At 41.9% G+C, this 23,306-nt stretch overlaps 1 protein-coding gene across 7 annotated transcripts in view; it reads right to left on the reverse strand.

Moving 5' to 3' along the window:
- Positions 1 to 23,306, reverse strand: part of TENM2 (teneurin transmembrane protein 2) — a 1,471,143-nt gene that overhangs the window by 583,732 nt on the left and 864,105 nt on the right. The window contains exon 1 of one of the 7 annotated variants that reach the window (XM_085236692.1): positions 18,259 to 18,552. The exons of 4 other annotated variants lie outside the window; for them this stretch is intronic. The gene's annotated coding sequence lies outside the window, so the exon portion shown is untranslated. Of the gene's footprint in view, positions 1 to 17,957; positions 17,978 to 18,220; positions 18,553 to 23,306 lie in introns of those variants that run through there. 2 more of the 7 variants (XM_085236689.1, XM_085236693.1) reach the window with 2 other exon arrangements.

Below are 23,306 nucleotides of genomic sequence, written 5' to 3' on the forward strand. Positions count from 1 at the left end.
GTGATCAACTACTGTCTGGAGATGCACAACGTATTATTTCTCCAAGGAGCAAGCAGGGGAACTGGGACACAACAGCTGTTGGCAGTCAGACAACTCTTGAACTGCTCCCACTACATACACTGCCCTATGGCGACCTGAAAGGAGTAGCCCATACTTGTAAATACGTAGGTATCTGTGTCTCTCTCCATGCGTGTACCTGGTTGTACTGCAAGAAAAGAAAATATCTTTCCCACATGCATTAATGCAGAAGTAAGGAGGAAATATCCTTGCCACGAACATTTATTTTGAAGTGTCTCTGCTAGAATATTTTTGTTTCGGAAAATGGATTACTTTGTCATTGGGTCGTGTCCTCACTGCATGGAGCAGAGTGGGGAAAAAAAAGAAAAAAGGCTATGAATCCAAATCCAAACTCATACAAAAAGCAAGTATTTACTTGAATTTTTAAACAGCTTGGTTTTTCTCTTTTCCTTTTCCTAATACAATACGAGGAAAAAAACATGGAAAAATGTGTTTTGAAAGCAAATCCACTGTAAGTGAATATATATGGAAAGAGGAGTAAGCTATTAAGCAAAGTCTAAAACTATTTATCAACCAGCACAAATGAAAAGCAACACTACCAAAAAGTAAATGCACTTACAGAAATCTGGTTTAGCAAATAAGTCAAATCTTCTGACCTGTGCATTTCGGCACGTTGATTTAAAATTCATTCAGTGAACGCTCAAGAGATAATGCTTGGAACAACAACTTCTCCTAACAGAAACTTAAAGACACATTTGCTACTGTATGCTACTGTTGTGATGTGTACCTAAAAGACCAAGCGATTCATTTAATAGCATTCAGTCATCATATAATTACGCACACTGTATACAGCAACCATTTAATGATGCAGCTAAGCCAATTTAGGACAATATGCTCATCTGCTAAGCTATTACAGCTTAGAATGACGTTCTTATCCACTCTAAAGTTCAACTTACCATTAATTGTTTAACACTAATAGAGTTCTGAATAAATACAGTCAACAAATTAGAATGCTACAGATAATTGTAATTAATGTTGCTGTGTGTAAAATTCTACTTTCATAAAGACTAAGATAGCAAAGAAGATGGCTTTGCATTTTGCTAATGAAGTCCGAATTCCTCTACTGCAGCGCTACTTACCACCACCATCTTAATCCAAATTAAAAAGTGTTCTGATAAAAAATAACCATCAGCAAAGAACTTCTGTTTCATAACAGAATTATTCTCACTGCTGTTTAGTGAGCTCACCAGCAAGGCATCTGTATTCTAAGATTTTCCATGTGTGTATGAGGAAAATATACATATGTGCATAAATGCACAAACATCCCCTCAAGAATCCCAATTTGTGTCATTGTCTTACTGCTATTTATTGTTTCACTTTCCCAAATCTGTGTTTTGCTCTTTTATTTCCAGTTTTTATGTTCAATTCAAATCTGGGAGAAAAGAAACAAAAAAAAAAAATCAAAGGCAAATAATACAAAGGATTTTCATCTTTATCTATCCGCTTGTATCTCCTGGTTATATAATCACAGCCGTAATCTCTAGCAAATGCAGACTCAATCAGATAGCACAATAATGCAGGAGAAGATCTTTCAAAGCTGTGATATGCTGCAGACCCTAAACCGACCGTTTAAGCTTCAAAAAGTTTCCATCGAATGACCAGATGGAGATGCAATCGCTCAGATCTTCCGCAACAAACATGAGAGCGCCAGGGCCATGAAATGTTAGCTTCATTTGTCTCATCAATACTGGGAAGAAAATCTGAAAGAGAAACTTTTTATCACAGGTTTCTCTGAAATTATGTGTGGGACTACAGCGAAGTTTCCCATTTGGTCAGCTGAGTACTTGTTTGTTCTCCATTTTGTGGATCAAATTCTATTATATTTACTTTGCTGAAATTAATCTGTGAAGTTTCTTGTATGCGCTGAGAGTACAAGCATGTTTCTGCCTGCCAAGTGCTCTGCTCACATCTGCACGTCAAGAAACATTTTGAGACTTTTAAAATCCATTTACCAAATAAAATATGAAACTCCATTCAAGCTATGTAATTGTACCAGACTTTCAAAACTATAAACTAACTGACTGAATACTGGAAGAGCAACTCAGCCCTACTACTTCAGTTTATCACATCCATAGAATTAAGTGGCAAAGAACCAGAGAAGAGTCAGGTGTGTGCAAGACTGAAAGTCAGAATGTAACAGCAAATGCTGAGTCACCTGCTTTGCTTCTATTTGCTATTAACAAGCTTAAGGACGTAAAATATTACCACTGAAGAGAGGAATAACAAGAAATGTTATGGTACATAATAAAGTGGCTTGAAAATACTAAGGCTCATATGAATTCATGTCATGTAAGCAAAGATATCCTCCAATTAACGATGCACTTGGTAGATAAAACAAAAAGCAGCATATCCCAGATGAATGGCTTCTAATGGATCTCCACAAAGCACAGACTACAAAAGAAAAACAGCACAGTATTCACAATTTCTAGTTACAAAAGGGTTGGAAGCTTCCAAGAACTGGTTGAGATGCAGCCTTCCTTCTCTTTAGCCAACAGGCTCACACACATCTAATACAGCTTGCAAAGAACACAGCAGTAGTGACATAGCAGAAAGAACAGAGTACTTAATGAAAAAGTAAACCCAGCCTTTCCCGTTCTCACACAAAGAACAGGGCAGCTCAACCTTCCTGCAGGGTTCTACTTAATACTGGACTTTACCCGTTCTTCTCAGGAATAAGGCACTGCTATTTGCCATTTATTTAGATGTAACACCAGGTGTTCAAACACCACCTGTTAGGCATTCTGAAGACTCTACATAAGGCTGCTCATTTTTATTTCACTAGGCAGGAATTAAAGATGACTTAAAAATCCAGGATCCCTATCACAGGTATTTTTGTTTGTTTTTTAATTAATTATTATGAAATTTTCTCTTTCAGAACATATCTTCTGGGAACTGTAAAGGAATGAAAGAAATCCATAGTACTTGCAGTCAGAATCACACACAGCATTTGTATGGCTTGTAACTACTGTCTGAACTTCAACAGCTTTAACCAAGGTCCTGCAACACCTTCTATAACCAAGCTCCTCCAAACTTACATATTTACTACACAAAATTCAGATGCTACCTGCAAGTAGTTGAGATAAAGAAAATCTCATTTAGACTCACTGAAAGATGTGAACTGCAGGTGCAGTTAGATTTTTAAGTCCATCCATGCTGCTTGTTATGTGTACCAATCCTTGCCCCTTCAACTGTTGAAGGGTATGCAATTGCAACTATTTGGGCTCCAGTATTTCAGTTTTAAGAATATGCAGTACATGAAAAGCTTGCTCCCAGAAAAAATGGCAGTGACATTAAGGAGATAAACGTCACTTTACCATGGCACAGACCTTGGAAAAGCTCAGAATTCAAAATGACAGCAAAATTCAGTTCATATGTGAAAGTTCATAAACTGTTCAGGAACAGTCTGCGACAACTCACTGTGTTTTAAGAAGTTCACCCACAACACTTCATACACCTGGTGTGGAAACACAGAGCTTTGTAAGTGCAGACCTAACCACTGTATGTGTTCTCTCTGCACTGGCTGTTGCCAAACACAAGGCGCCCACGTCCAGACAGATAGATAAATCTGAAGCAGAAAGGCCATCACATTTGCTCATGTGCTGTCAGTTTGTTACAGATTACAAAATGAAAAATCTCTTCTCAGGTATTAGGCACCCACTCTTAATTTCTCATGTAGGATAGCGAACCAGCAAAATGTTGATGGACAGAACTACTGCATCAAGTGAGAAGAGAAAACAAGTCATGCTGATAACAAATCTACAAATTCCTACACTTCTAATTCACCGAGTAGTTCATGTCGTGGACCCGTTCGAGGGCTGCAGTATGACAGCCATTTCTCTTATGAGAGCCATATGTGTAAAGGCAACAGATACCAAAATAAAGTAAACCCTGCTGTCAAGCCAAACTAAGGAACGCAGCTCTGCAGCACTCGTGTCTGGACTGGGCCTCGCCGTCATGAGGTATTATACGATGCCAACGTGCCATGCAATCAGGTTCCTGCATGTCGTGGCCATTAGGAAGCAGTCTGAACTACATCTGACACAAGCAGTTCTGTAACCTTCCGCACCACGGTGAAGAAAACTCCCAGAGATTAGGACCACCAGCTCAAGACCCCACTCCTACCTGCATTCCTGCATGGTCCCAGCAATTAAACACACCCTGCATCAGCTGCAAACTTCAGTGCAGCATCCAGACAATACGCAAACAGCCTTATTAACATCCTAGCTCAGAGTTCCACGAGCAGAACACATTAACACAACAGCTGTTCCTTCCCAAACAAGATGCTATGTAACTTCAGAGCATTTTTGCCCACAACATACTTAAGGAGTTAAAAGACACTGACCAAAAATAAGCACTATGCTGATAATGAATGAAGAACCTCTTAGGACAGGTTCTGCCCTCAAAAAATGTTACAGAAAGTGAGAAATTAGTAAAGCTTTAACTGCTGCTTTTTTTCCTGACATAGTAGATTTAAGATGTGCAGTCCCTACCATCCATGCACTTGCCCAGTTTTGTTAGAGTAGTTAATGAGGTATATACAGAATTTCCTCACTGTTCTAACCTGCTTTACTTCTTATTACTTCTTATGTTTTTATTGATATATTAAATATTATGTTGGTGTAGTAAGATTTTTTTTTTTTTTTTAAACAAATTGTTATATTTCAGTTTGCACTACCTGGTGCTTTCTTCTGTCTTTTAAGTGCTTAATTACATAAATCTCCTTCCTCAATGCACTGGATGGAATTTAACAGGTCAATCAATAGAACCTTTTCAATATCTCACGAAGACTAAAAGATAAAAAGAAAAAAAACGAACTCTAATTGTATTTCATTCCAATGTACATGTATAGTTCTTTAACTCGTAAACAACACATATTTTGGTATGAAAAAGCTCAATAGGTACAATACAGATTATTTATTTCAATAGTAATTTCGCAGTTAAATACCTCCTGTTAGCTAACAAGAATTTATTTCAGACTTCCTCCTCTATTTTCATGGAACAAGTAAATAACAAAATCTAATTTCCACACTTATTTTTGAAGGAAATTGTTTGTATACATTCGTATCCAACCAAAAGTTAAAGAAATTTATCTCAATACAGAAACAAAATAACAGTCTATATGGTGTTGTGCTTTCTTCAAAATAGATTCTGAGCAACAAGAATTTCATCTGAGATTGTATGCCAAGCCCCAGCTTGAGCCGTACATTTGTAAACTTGCACTTTAAATTACTGATGCACAGAAGATGGTAGATCCATCATTTTTTGTCAATGCTTGAAGACTTTTTTTTGTTGTTTTGTTTTGTGTTTACTTTCTATCGCTCAGAAATAATCAGTTATCTAATGCTTCATAGATGAATGCTGTGTAGCTAGCAAAACTAGGTCATAATAGGAATTGGTATGTTGCACAAAAAAAAATTACTTTGCAGGTTGCTAACGGAAATTCACTTAAGTACACCAAGGGGTATCACTGGCTGATGACAAAACAGACAAACGATTCACAAAAGACAAAAAAAATACAAGAAGAAAGCACACTTGTTTTTTAGCCTCAGTTCAAAAATGTCTAACAAGATGTTTCAAGAGAAGACACATTCCTTCCCTTGCCCTCGTAAAAGGGTGTAAGCATGTGTTACCCAAAGCCTCCTCCACTGACCCAACCAGCAGGACCAGTGTCACACAGGATATCAGTGCCACAACAGCCAACGCTACTCTGGAACAAGTAAACTACAAACTCATAAAATCAAACTTTCAGAGACAAGTTAAGTATTTCCCCATCACTAATTTTTTTTTTAACCATCTATGGCAATGACATAAGTTTGAAAACATAGACTAGTTCAAAAATAACACCAGCACATTACCTATGATAGCTACTCAGTGAGTAAGTACAATGCCATAACAAGACTTCACAAAGCCCTGTTTTACCATCACGCTTAAGAAAACCACCTCATCTAAAAACTGAACTGGGCTTTGGCATGATACAGCAAGCTAAGTAGCATCAACTCTTTCCTTTGGGACCCTAAGACACTAGATCCATTCTCCCAGTGAAGTCACTGAAATATCTGTACGGATCACAGTTCTATTGCTAGAGGTGAAAGACCCAGTTTAACAAAACCTGAAAAAATACTGCCAAGTTTGACAGATTTTAAAGCTAACGATTCAGTACCATTTGCTAACTGACCTTCATTAGAACTTTTTTCATTATCATGTTGCAAAACCCATTACGTTACTGACTGAAGCTATTAGTCACTAGGAAGCCATAACCACATTCCCCAAAATGGGGAATCATCATTACCATTAATTTTGAAGGATAGCATTAAAAGAGAAATACTGAATATTTTAGCTGCTAATAATTCCACTGTAATTTATATTATTAAAGCATACTGGAAGGTTATGCCAGCCTGGATGATTGCTCATTTTTTTCCGAACACTTCTGTTTTTGAGGGAAAGCCTGAATAGTACCTAGACCTATGATCTAAAGCACAATATCTTATTTTCTGTGCTTCATTTCATATCAGGTTCAATCACTAAATAAGTATGCCTTATTCTTTATTTGGCACTAGATGTGGTCTCATTAGCTCTTTGAGTGATACTGCTATACTTGGGATACATGATGCCAGATGAATTGCTTGCAATATGCAAATAGTTATCAGTGCAAAATTTGAACTGCAGAGCTAGAAGGTTGCTATAGCACTTAAGTGTTTCTGCTGAGCTGCTCTCTATCTTAACATCTTAGCTTTCACTCATCCTTTAAGGGAAAAACCGTTATCGCCCTTAAACAGCTCTAAAAGAGAAAAAAAGCTGAACTAAAAACACCACAGTCCACCCTGTAATCACAAGAATCATAGTGAGCAAGTTTCAAAACTCTGAGTGTGTATGCATGCATAAACTCATATATACACATGTACATATATAGCTACACACACATCTATAATCTCATACAGCACTTTAACTGCTAAGGTCTCTACCATTCTTAAATTACCCAGCTTTTCAGTTCTAACATTAAATAGCATGTCAATAAAAAAGTATTGAAAAATACATCATTTCTAAGAAATGTACTCAGAAAACGGGGTTTGTGGGTTGTTTTTTTTTTTTTTTTTTTTTTATCCTATAGCCATTTCTTTAGATTGATGTAATCCAGTATGTGTAGGACAACACAGCTAGGGAGACGTCCATTATGAAGTTTTCTAGTCCGTTCTGCAGCTGCAAGTCAGTGTCAATGGCAGTCTGTCATCCTAAGTAGATGTCTGTTTATCTGTTTTGCAATATCACTCGTGGTAAGTACTTCACTGCTTCCATAGATAGAATTTTTCACTGCTTGACTACTTTCATCAGTTGAAAGAGAATTTCAGTTTAATTTCCTGTAATTTCTAATCTCAACCTTATTTGGTGAAACTGGTCCAAGCCCCAGGGAAGTCCTAACTGAGAACAGGACTGAATCAAGTGTGCATGAAGCTGTGCCAGCTGTGGCAATGAACAAATAACCCTTCTGGACAGGAATTCTTGTCTTGCAACGATGAGATGTTCTGAGGTGGAAAAGTCCTTTGGAAAATAACTTTGTACCCAGGACGAGCAGAAATTAACACTTGCTGAAGAGATAGCTAACAAGTGGGGAGCCGGGTAAATAGTTGTTTTGTGGAATTAAAAGGGCTAAACTGGGCACTCAGCATTCTGCTGAACCTGAGCCTTGATAACTGAAAAAACTGCCAAAAAGAAGCAGCAAGCAGGCTACCTAGCTGCCATGTATCTCAAGTGTAACAGTTATTTTAGTTACTTCGCAAGACTCATCCACAGTCAGAGTAATCACAAAAGAAGAGATAGCTTCTATAATAAAGCTGTTTATCTGAAATTAAAAATTGGATTAATTTTTCTTTTCCTCCTACGCTACTGCAACTTCATCCAACTTCTATCACCTTCCAAAACGCTTACTAATTGAAACATTTTCATTTATATAAAAAATAGGGAACATGATGGCATAAGGTGCACAATTAGCAAAACCTACGGACAAGCATCTTTCCACTGAACTGATATATTTCAGGCAGTAGATTCAATTCCCAAACAAATACACTACAGCAAATCAAGAAGGAAGTTTTTAAACAGAGAAGGGTAAAAACTAACCAGCAGACTTGTGTCCACCATTAAGGGGCAACAAGCCTGGATCCTACTCTGCAGGACCATAACAGCACTTTCTCTAAGCAGAGAACAAACCTGTTTTTCAGTACATTAGCTAATTCTGCCCCATTTCTTCCCCTTACTGAAAAAAGATTGTTTTCCATAATACAGAAAGCCATTACAGTTTTACTGTGTGAGCAAATAGACATGTTAAATAACTGCTAAGAAAGGAAGATAAATAATAGCTCTACAGACTGCCACAGTAAACAAAGTGGAATTAAACATTCATTCAGGACATTCCACTTTTACCTGTAATACACTGGTAATAGACCTAACCAACATCTCACACACAATGGAAGAAATGGCATCAAGTATTCAGACAACTTCTGACAAGAAGATAATCAGTCATCAATAAACATACCTGTAAATTTTTTCCCCATCAGTATCATGGGAAGAAAGGAGAGAAAGGAAGGGAAGAGGGAAAAACGGTGGAAGGAGAAGCAGCGTCACCTAAACAAAGAGGTAATGGCATACATTTGATAAACTCACCAGCCAACACAGAAAGCATTACTTTAAAGCATATAGCAATGTGCATCGTGAGTTCTCACATGGGCAGAACTGTTCATAACGAATACAAACGATGTCCCTGACCTGACCCAACCAAGTCAAACAATTCTTGCTCATGGAGCTTCTGAATACAGGTGGAGTGAGAAAACAGACAGCAAGAAAGACCTGAAGCCACATTAAACTGGGCCCAGGAAACAAAGAAGAGCAGCCATATACTTTTTGGCTTGCCAAATTTTTTTTTTTTACTTGTATTTTTTTTCCCCAACAAGATCACACACAGTAATACTTAGCTGCCTTTGTACTACCACAAAAAATCATGGCTTTCCTTTCATTGGCATTCACTGCATGAAGGGTGTATGGTAGAGTGACATTAAAACTCATACGGAGTACTTTTCCTTCAGCCTCAGTAACCGCCCAATGCATGCACAGTTACCTCCCCCCTTTATTTTTTTTAAGCAAAAGAAGAACTCAGAAGCAACAAAAACTCTCTTCATCATCTAGTTAAAACAGTAGCTGGCATCAGCAAGGTTTAATCCAAACTCATTAACTCCAACTGCCACAAGTTCTAACTCACAGATATGAATTTGTTGCTGCTTATTTAGAAAGTAAAACTGGTTAGGCATAAATCATAGCAGGCCATAATATTAGCACAGCACAGCCTAAGTAGTAAATGACAATTCATTAGCAAAATTAAGATGACATCTAACTATCTTTTACGTTTCCTTCTTTAAAAGTCATCAATTAAACTGCAAATGGATGACAGTAGGACAATGACGTTTCTAGCAGAGCTTGCCATAAGCTTGCCACAATGCCTTTCCCACACACAGGCATTTGAACACCAGCAGGACAGTAATGGCGATTTACAGGATTAACCGCAGAACTGAAACACCTATTCCAAGCTTAGCTGTCTTCAAATATTTGTATGTTGCAAATTTATGGGAACTTGTACTTTGTAATTCATAGATACAAATTATTTGTTTTGATGGCAACTGCTTCAAGATTTTTGGAATATCAATCAGATTTCAACTAGGTCCTGTCCAAACTTGACTAATCCAGTTTGACTGTAAGTGGGATACATAACGCTTCATTCAACGAGTCAGGAAATTTTCGATAATCAGACAGTTTAGTACGTAGGGCTCAGTGGAAAACCCTGGTCAAATGGAGGTACTACAAAGCAGCAATTTAACAGCTTTTGAGAAGATCCAAATTTCACACCTCATATCACTTCCTTTCCATGGGAAAAACAGAATTCACAAGTGTCGTGATTGTCTCCTTTGCATGGTGCCACCAGGGAAGAAGGGAAAGACCATCCACGTTGGGATTTTCAGCGGAGACTGAGTTCCAGCATTCCCCAGGAAGACTACTGAGGTAAAGAGGGTGATCCAGTTCTCCCTACTCTCCATGCAAAGACCAAGGGCCATCCAGAAGCTGGTCTTATGCTAACTGGGGTACAATTACAAATCCTAATCCTATGCTAACATTAAAAGACCTGCATAACTGGCAGTGATTAGACACTCCCATACTGGCCCAGCCAGTGACAGTCATGGGCAGAGAGTGACAGGCATGAAGGAAGTGCTTAAGCTGCTCTGAAAAAGAGCTATTTACTAGGGGCTTGTATTTTGGACGTTTTGAGAAACACAGGGGGGAAACGATTACTGATCCTTTAAAGAAACAATGCAGAGAAAAAAAAAGGCAATTTAAGCCTGGAGTTAGCTGATACAGAATGCCAGCCGAACTAGAGCAACCTGCGGAGGCCCCTGGGATTGCTGGAAAGATGGAAGAAGAGTTTCAGTTAGGTAATTAAAGCTTCAATAGAAGAATAAATACTCCACAGGCAATCCATGGGTTCTTCTCACCTCTCACCACTTCTTCTCTCCAGCAGTGACAGCTGCTTGTGAAAGTGAAAGGAAAGGTCTCTCTGACTCAACTCATTAGCTAGTAATCCTCAGCGGTGATACAAGGAGCACAGTATCAGGAGGGCTGCCAGCCCTTCCCTGCACTAGTCCTAAGCAGAACGCAGGGCTGCAGGCGTGCCAGGGGCTCCCTCAGACAAGCAATGCAGCAGCAAAGCTGCCAATGCAAGCCTGAAAGAGAAAAGATGCACCCCATGGCAGCTGAGCAACACTCATGTCACTGCTCTCTGCCATTTGTCTCCTACCTCTTCTTCACATCCCCATGGCGAACAGGCCCCTGATGCAGGAGGTGGCACCTTCCTGGGGAGCAATCCCACAAGTGGGAGGATGAGAGCTGACAGCGATCTGCTCTGAATTCACTACTGCAGCTTTTTGAAACAATGGTGACTTCAATTCCTTTTTAAAAAAAACCAACAACAACAACAACAAAACCTACGTTCTGCTGCCCAGTGAGCACGTGGGTGCTGGTCCTGAACACTGACAGGCCTTTCTGCAGAGGTCTGTTCTGTGCAGCCTCACTCACATCACTCCTCAACTTCAAATAGGTTCTGCAGAAGGAAAAAGGTGACAACGCTTGGGATTTCAGTCTGCTTTTCCTTAGGAAAGCTGAAAGAAAGGCAACCATACAGCTTATCCTTTATTCTGCGGCAGAGGCCATTGGTGTTAGCTCAGATTTGCACTGGAATGCCACATAGTTCAGTACTGGTTAATAAAGCTGCGACCTCCAGATTCGATGCTGTACTGGAGACCTGCTCAAACTGCTCCGTGCTCCCAGCAAACAGCTGGAGGGAGAGGGAAAGGGGATGATTTTGGTCAGTCTCTATGCAGGGAGACGACTACTGCCAGCTCACTCCCAGCAAAAGCAAGCTTCGGTTCCTGTGGTCATCAATCCTTTGCACAAACCTTAGCTATTTCATTTTCTTTAGATTATTAATAATAAACTTCACTGTCTACTTCTCATACACATTTTTTGAAAGACCTAGCCACCAAAATCACACCATTTATTTTGGATGCTTTATCTAAAATAGGTACATCATGTTTTCTTTCCCAAGGATTCCCAGGAGGTATGGATGCAAGACATGACACCCAGAGGGACATAGAGAACTCACCTTAAAGGAAGTAACTCTATTGAAAATTTGGGGCATCTTATAGGTGCCGCTCATTTCTATTCTAGACAGTCAACTTCTGAAGAAATGCTCTCCATTGCTAACACTGACCCACACGCTCACAGCTTCCCAGAGCAGTTTGTCAGCAATCCTTAGGCCACATGTCAACAAAACAGAAGTAACTGTGAAGCTGTCTGCCAGACAAATCTTCTGTATCTTACCTATCAGCAGACCTTCACATGTCACACGAACGTTCACATGAGCTTCATCAGTATTTTAGCGAACTGTACATATATAATACAGTAAAAGCAGACAGATCAAACTGTTAGAAGAGTATTAAGATTACAGATCCACTTTCATGGCACTCGTGTTTACTTACAGCTATAGTTACAATTATAATGTTTCAAGTCATTCAAATATTTAGACAACTCTTGGTTTACTTAAGAAATTTCCCCATGATTGGAAGGAATCTGTCAAAATAATTACTTTTCCTGCATGATTCAGTAACATTTCCTGTGATTTTAGTGCCCAGCCAGCTATGCTGAAGTGGAAGAGGAAACAATTTCCCTTCCCCTGTTTGGGCCTTCATTTTTTTTGAGGATGCACATCTTCATCATTGGCAAACCATCCAGCTCTCTAGCACAAAAACTACTGGCAATTATAAAAACATTTTCTCTTTGGAAAATAAATAATTATAAAAAATGCCCTACCAAAGAAAACACACCCAAAGAGAATATTCTGCGTTCCTGACCATAGTCATGCCAGCTCCAAACAGGCAATGATCTTCTGGAAGGCCCCATGCCAAAAAATAAGCAACCCACAAAGCAGATGCACCAAGAATCTGCACGTATGTGCGCTCAGACCTGTTATCTGTGTAAATATGTATTAACGTGAAGAACTATAGTCTTTAAAAGCCTAATTAATCAGTAACAGTGCTTACCAAAGGAGGTATCTATGGAATGACTGGTCAAACAGCATGCACTGACGGGCATATTAATGAAATTTGTTTAGGATTTTTTGGCAGACAGTTAAGTATATCAAACTGCACAGCACTGATTATAAGACGGTTCAAAAACTATTTTAATATTGCAAGTATCTAGTGCTTGATATTCCTTTCTAGTGAATATATACTTTATCCACTCTAATGCATTTAATATTTACCAATATAATTTAATTTCAAGTGGTACAAAGCCAACATCTCGCTTTTCTCCCAGAATCTGATTCCAATAAAGTATTTCATACAATATTGGCAAGGCACGTGTAGCAAGTAAAGTGAGCTTCATTTTCAAGATAAAAAAATCTTTTCTCTGGTGTTGCTGCTATGTTTCAACATCAAGTATTCTGCCTTTCTAAATGCTCAATAGTTTTTTTTTGGTTGAAAAAGCTATTTAGTCTGCTTTTAGGATGTTGGAGCACACTATTATGATAACTCTCATTGCAGTATAGATAGCTGCGTTTTAAGGAGAGATTAGAAAAGCCACCAGGCTATCTATACTTGCAAAATGCTTTGGAAAAATTTTACTACATTGAATGGATATGCTGTTTTACTGTTTTTATATAAGTTTACACATAAATCCTATAGTACTATGAACAATGACTGCAGAACAGAATGTATACGGTTTCCACTTACATATATTCATGTGCCTTTTCAAGCTTACAGTTTTCCACAACACAGTTTACAGATAGGACATAAAAAACTACAATTCAAACAGAACCAACTTTTTTGATTTAAGAAAAATGACTTGTCTAAATGTTTTCACCCCCAGTAAATTAACAGACATTCTCAGATAGCTAACCATGGAAATACACGCACACAGGCTGTTTGCTGTTCCCACACGACGCAGTGTATAGAAACAACTTGCAGGCCTCAGCTCACATCTGCAACCACATCTCTGGGTCTCAGACTGCCGTTCCAAACTGCATGCTGGATAAGCGAGGGCAGACAGTTCTGTGGCTGCCTCCTGCCTCACAGCACATCCCCCAGGAGCACCACCGGCTGCTCTCCACACGCAGCCCCATGCACTGCCGTGCCCAGAGCTGCCTCCCCATGCAGCCCCTCCACAACGACTTCACGCACAGACAGTGCTTCCTTACTCTTAGGAAGTCTTTCACTGAGGTGTCTGCTAATGATTTCGATAGATTTGCACACCCCTGTGAATGGTCTCTTGTGCTTTCCTCACCTTCGTGGTTTGAGAAACAACAGATAGGTCTGGAGACTTCAGGCGAGTCAAAAGCTTTTAAAGCTCCGACTGAGGACACACAGGTGGTTACAGCACACCTGATACAAGTGTGAAAATCCTTCAGGAGAAACTGCTTGTTCATTTTACACAATTTTAACATATATTTGTAGGTATCAGCTTGTGTTTTGGCTAAATGTACGCATCCACGTACTAAAACTGTCCCTCAAGAACAAAACCAGAATGCCAACTATTATCCAGAAACAAAAGGAGTGTTCTTGTTCTTAATTTTCCGACACTACCTGATGGCATTTGTAGTTTCAAGCAAACACAGAAAGACACTAAAACGCAAGCCAGAAAAGAACAATGCTCCATAGCCCACATTGCCCACCTCGCTGCCACCCGGTATTCCATCGACTGTGCCACAAAACGCATCTCTCTAAAATCACCCCTGAGCTACAGACGTGTGAGCTGCAGTCAGTGGTTCCCCAGAAGGGTCTGAACACGGCCGCTGCTGTACAGCACAGGGCATCACACCCATAACTCAGCGCTGTGCAGCCTGGTGCTAAAACCCCATAATTACATCCCTGCATAGGAGACTACTTGGTTATTAATGCTCCTCAATAAACATGAAAGGAGACAATTTATTACTATTTGGCATTGAATGTCAGTCAATTCAGCCAAGAAGAACCTATTCTAAAAGTTAATAATAAAAAACGAATAACATCTAAGCTCAACATATTTCCCGCTTATCCAAAAAGTCTATTTGATAATATTGAGTTAGTCAGCAAGGTGGATTTAAAACAATGCATTTGAACTTCAGCAGCATTATGAGATCCCAATGCAGACCAATAATTGTGAGACAAAATTCAGCTAACAGGAGATGTCCCAATGCATCTCCTAAATCCATACGTGGATTAGGCAAGACTATATTGCAGGAAACATTTTACTCCAGAACGCCTCGCTGCAGCCTCTCAGCTAAATGAAACCTGTGACTCTGAATAAGGATCAGCACACGGGGTTCTTTAAGGCTGCAGAGACGGCCAGGACACCAATCTGGTCTGCTCTGTGGCTGCAACATCAGATACAGCCAGAGGCATTTCATACCCTGCCTCCTACATAAGCTAAAAGCACACCACACATGAACCGTTTTGTGCAGTGAGGAATTAAGAGAAATGAGTCACTGCCAGGTGGTAGGAAGTCTCTGGGATGTGACAGAGCAGGTCACAAAGTACGGACCAGTACTGCACATGTTTAGTAACAGCACAACTATCTCCTCTATTCCAGCCCTATAAGCAGAACATGAAACTATTCTTCCTGATAGAGATCTTGTAAAATTATAAGTACAACACCATTAAAAAGAAAAGTCTGGAAAAAACCTGTGGTATTCATCATATACAACCTTCTGAAAAAGCAAGGCAGGACTAACACCTCTCTGATCAATCAGTTTAGAAGAATGGATTTAATTTAATTGATAATCTAAGGCTGCATTTACTTTTCTGCACACTGAGGGGGGGAGAGGGGAACAAAACAAAACAAAGCAAAAAAAAACACCAAAAACCCCAGCCCTTTTAGAACTATCTGTTTGTACATTAGGTAAAATTTTTATTTACTTAAGGTAAAGAATTTTTGGCCTTCTCTTAAGCACGGACTTCAGTAGTGCTGCTCCTGCACGCTCCTTCTGCCACAGACAGAAAGGACTGATGGTCAAACTCGCAGTAAACTACAAACACACACAAAACAGCTTTTCAAACATCAGTATATTGACTGGAGTGGTCCATCAGTGGCTTGAGCTTCATCTCCATTTAATACGACCTTCAGTTTAGTTTGACCTCTCAGGCAAGGAAGTCTAGACATTGACCTTGGTTGAACAGAAGAAACATTTTCCTTTTTCTATGCTGTTCTAAGGAATTTCAAACGCAAGATTCTTCATCCAGCTAACACCTTTACTTACTATAAAAGCAATGTGTTGCACAAGAAATTGTCTTTGGCTGCAGAAACCAAACTGTTACTATGTGACAGGAATATGCCAAAGTCTTGACCACAATACACCACAAGATGATACACAGTGCTGTTTTTCCCAGAAATAAAACCATTCCTTAAAAAGGCAGAGCAGTGTGATTGTAAGGCCCCTCAAATCAATGCTGCTATCCCTGTCGAGGTCTGCGACCTAACAGGAGCAAGTACCTCCCCTGTTGTCTCATGCAGCTCTTTGAATTACAGTGCGAAATATCAAAAATGAAAATACTGTTCATTTTAATTAGAGGAAAACATCACTAGTGATGCTCACATGTTAATTTTCTCCAAGCCATATAATCAGTTAAAATCTTAATGACATAGAAATATGATTATTTTATTTTCATTATCCACATCCAAAATAAGCACACAGAGAATTAAAAGATTACTGCTTTCATATAAGCGCTATTTAATAAGAAATGTTTAGAAATAAGCAGAATAAAAATCAAACATTATCCAGATCAAGAATTTTTTTTTAATTATTTTTATTTTATTTTTTTTAATATTCTGAACATGTGCTAACATCTGAAAGAAACAGTGGTGTGAGTCATTAGATGTTGCCAGGACAAGAAGAAACCACAGCTAAAAAGTTTTTCCCTTTGAAGTGATTTAAAGCCCAGACTTCACAGCTGGCTTCTTGCACACAATACAATGTAAATCACTGCCAGGTATTAATATTTTTCATTTATTACTCAGAGACCAGAAACCTCAGCATATGAGCCAAACTAGATTAGTCTTTAACCTGGTTAGCGACTCGCTAGCATGCGTGATGTGCGTGATGCCCACACACATTGCCTGTACACACTTTAAACCTTGCCCACACAAGAAATGCTGGTATCACCTTCAGGCTGCCAGCCCTGGTGAAATCACCCTTTGCCCAGCCCTTACACGAATCCCTTAGAAAAATACCCACCACCATCAGCCACAGCGGAGACTCACCAGCCTTTCAAATCAGTGTGAAATGAATTCTGACACAAACATCCTCCAGAGAGAACCGCTCTGTGTTCTTCTAAAGTTTGAAGAAGCGCCAAACCACACAACCAAGGTTAAGGACAGAACTTACATCAAGCAACCCTACTAACAGGTGACACTGCTCCTGCACCAGCTCCTCACAGGGCACGCAAGGACCTCCTTTTGGAAACGGAGGATTTTAAGCAGCGTTCCATGAAGCTCTCTGTGAGGACGCTGGGTAACTGTGTGCTGCTGACAGCATGTTCTGTACTGCTTCCATCCAGCCCTGGTTTCTGAGATTGCCGTGTTACTGCTGCTTACAGACTTCACTTCTGTGAAACGCGCACATTTGGAATTTCTTTGATCTGATTTCCCTTTTTGCCTATAATTCCAAACATGTAGGCACTGCCTTCAGTTCAAGCTCCTGCACTTGAATGCTGCACCTGCTTTCTCCACCTAACGCACGGCTGGTAAATTTGCACAAGTACAAACCAAACATTTTCTATAGAAATACACACGGACAGAAATACATACAGACAGTGTTTGTCACTGCACCTCGAACCCCTTCACGAGACAAAACATTTAAGTAAGAGGGAAAAATAAAAATAAAAAAAAAGAAACCATAAGCAGCGCTGTAGCACGCCAGCAGCACGAAGCCTGAAACTGTGCCAGCTGGATGTTTACAGCAGCACTCAAAAACATCCTACCAAGTGCGCTGCACAGCGAGGCGCTGGGGTCGCCAGCCCGGGGCTGCGCGCCGCCGGACCTGGGTTCGGAGCGCGGTGCCGCCGGGGGACCCGCACGGCCCGGGTTGATTCCGAGCGGCTCCGCGCCGGGCTGCCCGCGAGACACCGCGCGGTTCCGCGCTCGTCGGCTGCGAGCAACGCAACGCCGCTGTCCGCGCTGCTCCCTGCGGCAGCGAGGCGAAGCGGCGGGCACCGATTCCGATCCCCGTTCGGCGCACGGCCGCCCGCCGCCTCCCGTCCTTTTTGCCGCTCCTCACCCAGGCGCACCGCGCACAGCAGTTTCCGAATCAGCGATACCTTTCCACGCTCTCGGCGGAGGCTGAGACAAAATCGCGCTTCCTCCGCAGACGCGTGGGGAAAAGGGCAAAAACCGAGAGAGGAGCGAAGCAGCCTCGCGGACGGCGGCAACACCGGCACGCGGGGATGACGAGCGCAGCAGCGGGGCTGGAGGCGGCGCGGCGCGGCACAGCGCGCGAGGAGCGCCCCGGGGCCGCCGGCAGCTGCGGAGCGCAGCGCCCAACTGCGGGGAGCGAAGGCAAGGAAAAGTGAAGAGCATTTACCGGCAGCGGCAGCAGGTCGAGCAGCCCGAGTGCCTCACCGCGTCTCTGGGAGATAACTTCGCACCGGCGCGGATTCCTTCACTGGCGAAGGACACCCCCTTCCTTCCTTTCTCTCCTTCCCTTCCCGTCCCGTCCCTCCCCCGAGCAGCGGCGCGGCACGGGGCTACGGGCGGAGGAGCGCGGCCCCGCAGCCGTCCGCCCAGCCGCGCTCTGGCCGCGGCCCCGCCGGCCCCCGGCTGCACGCGCCGCGGCCGGGCCGGCAGCCAATCCCCGAGCTCGGCACCCGGCCGCGCGCGCGCAGCGCCCCCCGCGCGCAGCCGGGGCCGGGCGGCGGCGGAACGGGGGCGCGGAGGGGCCCTACGGCTTCGGCCGGCACCACGTCTCGCGCCGCGCCCGTTCCCCGGCGGCGATGCCCCGGCCGCGCGCTGCCGCAGAGGTGCGGCCACGGCGCAGGGACGAACGGCGGCGGGGGAAGGACGGAGGCGCTCCGCGGAGGCCGCTGCCGGCCGTTCCCGCAGAGCCGTGAGGCGGCGTCGCCGCGGCGAGCCCGGCCCCCCGCAGCGAGCGTCCCGCGCCCCTCCGCGCCCCGTGGCAGCGCCGCGCAGTGCGGGACTCCCCGGCCTTCCCGCAGCGCTAAGCCCGCGGGTCTCTGACTCGCTTAGTGCTGTTGCGGCGCATCCTTTTCACCGCGGAACGAAAATAAATGAATAAAACCAACCCTCGTCCCTAGAAGACCTGCTAAAATATCGCTTCCCTCTTTTTGACACAAGTTCGGGGCGTTTCAAGAAACAGTTCTGCACTTCTTCGGGAAGGAAACAGCTCAGCAGCATCCTCCTGTCGAGGAAGCGGCCACCAGAACCAGGCATTCCTCCACACCACCACCACGTCCCAGCTCTGAGCCTCGTGCAAAACAGTTCGCCCCTTCTGCAGGGTGTAATTAAGCACTGATTGTTACCTAAATCTCCCCTCTCGCTACCAACCAGCGACAACACCAAAGACACCAACAGGCAGCATCACAGCAGCACCCATCTGGCCAGAGAATGGCTTGCTGGCACGAGCTGATGGCAGCGTACAACTTTTTGGAGATTGTTGGCGAGGCCAGGAGAAAGCAGCTTCTTAAATTAATTGGGATACCAAAACCTGCAGTAAAAGAGCCTCAGATGGGCAGCGCACAGCAGCACAGCCTTATAGCTGCTGGTAAAACATGATCTTTGTGTCTGTATTTCATAAAAAAGAAAACCTATGTCGAGAAAGGAACTGGAGTGTGGTGCATTACCTGTAGCATACTGTAAATGTCTGATTAGAGAGAAACTACAGCAGAGTTAATTTTCCGACTGCAGCTATAGTTTTGTAATTGTCAACAAAGAGCAGGAGTTTGAAGGGGCAATCCAGAAATCAGCAGGGAAGTATCTCTCAGCTTTTCAAGGTTAATTGAGAAGAGGGAATAGCTGAGCATAGTAGCAGAGCTTGGCAAATTGCATGCGATGCTGTAGCTTGAGGACCGCATTTATTCACAGGGGTGAAGAACGTCCACACAGCCACAACTTCTCCCTGGCCTCATCCTTTTCTACAGCATTTCACAGATTTGTCCTTGTCTCAAATGCAGTGGACTAAATTTTAACATAGCATGCATGGTGATGTGTTGACTCTACAGAGAGATGTCCGTATGGAAATACCACAGCAGGCATTTTACTGGAAATAACGTCTGCTTGAAAATAGAGATGTATTAAAAAGATTGTTGCAGTTAAATAATGAGTTGTCCCTGTCAAGATGAAAGAGGGTGAATTAAACTGAGATGGGAAACAAATCCTGTCACCCTATGTTTCAGCACTACACAGGTTTTAGTGAAAAGGTTATGGAATGTCTATAATAGCAGCCCTTAACACACGTGCCTTGATCCTCATGAGGATTAAACAGAAATTAGCAAAACGCAAAGCATGCCTAGACCGTACCTTGTAAACATCTTTGCAAACCCTACTCTGGTAGGAGTATTTCTTGTAGTGATGCAAAGACTGTATTAGAGCTTCTTGATGTCTTCATCGGTGATTTGAGAGAGAACAAATGGCCAGTTAAATGCCATGCAACAAAGATTTGTTGATGGTCAATTAAGATGCATCCATCATAACTGGTTAGTGGGCTAGGCCAATCTCAATGCCTTGGTAAGGTGACCTCATTTGTTCAACACAAGTGCTGGAGTCAAGGGCAGGTGCCTACTAAAAAAATACATGGGTTACATTTCAATTTGGGGGACTATTTTCCCAAAGGTAGTTTACTAAAAGTGGCATTACTTTGTCCTGTTGAATGACTGAGTATGCAAACCCAGTGCCAAAGCCTGGTGCACAGCACAGCTACGAGTGGAAGGGCAGCTGAGGGGGCATCACAGCAAAATCAAACAAAAATGACATGCCTAGGCATCGTAAGTAAGACCAAAGCTGGCTTCACCACCACAATGAGGATCAGTGGCGACTATACAAAAATGATCATACCTGAGAGACAAGCTAAGTATGCCAGAAGGATAACCATGCCTTCTCCCAAAAGTGAGAGTTCCAAATGGAAGACAGGCAGCCTTGCTCTCTTTTGCTCGTTCTCTATTCACATTAATTTTGGATTCTTTTAGATGTGATGATACAGCTTCAATGGAGGAGAAGTTTGTTCCATCCCTTTAATCTAGTGGTAAAGGTACTCTTCTGGGAATGAGATGTGAATCTGAATATACACAAGGCTGAGGGGAACAAACCAAACACCTCACTTCTTGGGTTACAAGTCTTTAACTACTGAGTTAGTACATAAATGGTGACCACAGTCTACCCCTCCTCAAGCAAGTTTTATATCTTTTGCCTCTGATTAGTTCTTCAGAAGAAAGAATATAAATGCTTACCATCAAGAACAAATTCTCAGCAGTGAACCCCAAGTGAACGTAAGTGTATTTCTTCAGGCTTTAGTAGACTGCCTGGGGAACAGTAGTGCAGATGTACCACAGACATGCTTCCTGGGGGCTGTGTATTTACTGCAACACGCATGTCTGTGGTGCACAGCCTAGAACGCTGCACACGTTGTTAGATTCAGCTCCTGGCACCTTTGGAGTCTCTCTCAACACCCTGTCACTTACAGAACCTGCTGACACGCAAACATCTCCTCTACCGTTGGAAAGGCCGTGCTTCTTTCTCACACTTTGAAAAACTGCCCTAGTGTGATTTGAAAGGAAAGGAGAAAACAATAAAGATTCACAGATTACCGGAGATAAATCCTGGATCCTTGTCACCTTGCCTTTTAAGTGTGTGTTTGAAGTTGCTATCCCGGAACTGCAGATTTTCCAGTGTGTCCTCATACATCATGATTTCTGTATTAGTATGTAGCTCCTCCACCATGCACACTGCTATAATTTGATCAAAACAGGCATAATTAAAGACAGTTTCTGGAAGCGGACGCTACGTAAATGTAGTGTACAGTGAAGGTGAAATTTTAATACTGCAGCTAATTAATGACTGCAACATTTTCCTACAGAATGTGAATTCTGTGCTGCTTGGAACCTTTATATAGGACTACAATTTCTGAAAGATGTGTTGCATCTCAGATGTAAGCTACAGTCCTGATGGAGTGGCTGTTGGATGAAGTTCAGGTGAAGTTCACTGGCTGGTGTTATGCAAGAGATCATATCAGATGAAACACATGTTTTTTTCCAACCCTATAAGCTATGACCTGTGATATGCCATGATCCACCACACCAACATAGGAGTCAACTCTTCAGAATAAAGAAAGAGCTTATCCTAGGGAATAATGCCTCTCAAATGCTTTACCACACTGGATAGAGATTATTTCAATTAATTGGTACAATTTCCAACTTTTATTACATACACCAGAACGTCATTGGTTGCACCTGATTTAGATGTCGTATTTTCATTGTTTACCCTATGCCTGTGACTGCATTGTAAGAAATGCATCCTGCAAAGTGTGATTTAAAAAAACATATATAAAAAATAAAAATAAAAAAAAAAATACACATATCTGGTCCAAGGAAGCAACTACACAGTAGTACAGGAGAAATATCTGAGTACCACGCAGCAAACTACCAACAGAGGAGAAGGGACAAAGTACAGGTTTTTAACACGCTAGAATTACCATCTTTGTTAATACAATAAAGGTGATTCATGTTTGACATTAAAATAAGGCAGCTTGTGCCACCTTTTAAATATTGCCAGAAGCCATCCATAATTTGTCAAACCAAAGAAGAAAAAGGTATTGAAACTGTACTAGTATTTTCAGGCAGTTTCCAGTTTTTTTTAATTCCTCTTCTACAGCCAACCCATCTTCCTAGTAAGAATTATAGCTTGTCTTGGAAATGGCTCAAACGGAAGTGCCAAGCAGGTAGAGAGCTACTTGCTGTATGCTTGAATGGCTCAGAACAATTCAAAGCCATCAACAAGTTCACAGTTCTGGAAGAAGAAGAGGAGGTAAAAAAAATAAGATGGAAAGTCTCCGTAGATAATACCCACAGGTAATACCTGTGGAAAGCAAAGAAAATGTGCAGACCTTTCACACACACAGAACACTGTTGTACTTAAGGATGGATCCTTTTCCTTTCTTTCTCTCTCTTTTTTTTTTTTTTTCCTCTTTGAGAAAACCTGCTGCCTGCAATTGACCATATTTGGTGTACACATCTGTTCCTAATGAAACCTCCATGCAAAACCCAGTAAAATACCAGCCATCTATCATGTCTATAGTGTATGTAGTGTGCTCTATGTACACAAAACCCTTGCCCTCCATGTCTAACCCTGATTTCTCCCATAGCAATTTTGCTGACCACCAATATTTCCAAGAAATTTGGAAGAATCTGGCTGCCAATTTACTGTTACAGTGGATTAGTGCCATCTCTAAATAATGAGCCGTCAGTCATCTGGCAAATCAAGAGCAGAGTTCACCAGGCTTGGACAAGAATTTTGTGTTCAAATTGTCCAGTTCTTAGGAAACAACATCTAGTGTGTACTGAAATTAAGTATCACCATTGGAGAGAGGATGGGATGCACTGTTTCCACTGTAGATACTTCACTAAGAGTAATTGTTGTGACACCTTAAAAGCTAAACAAGT

The sequence above is a fragment of the Meleagris gallopavo genome, chromosome 15, assembly GCF_905368555.1.
Source record: "Meleagris gallopavo chromosome 15, MGAL_WU_HG_1.1, whole genome shotgun sequence".
Taxonomy (NCBI): Eukaryota; Metazoa; Chordata; class Aves; order Galliformes; family Phasianidae; genus Meleagris; species Meleagris gallopavo.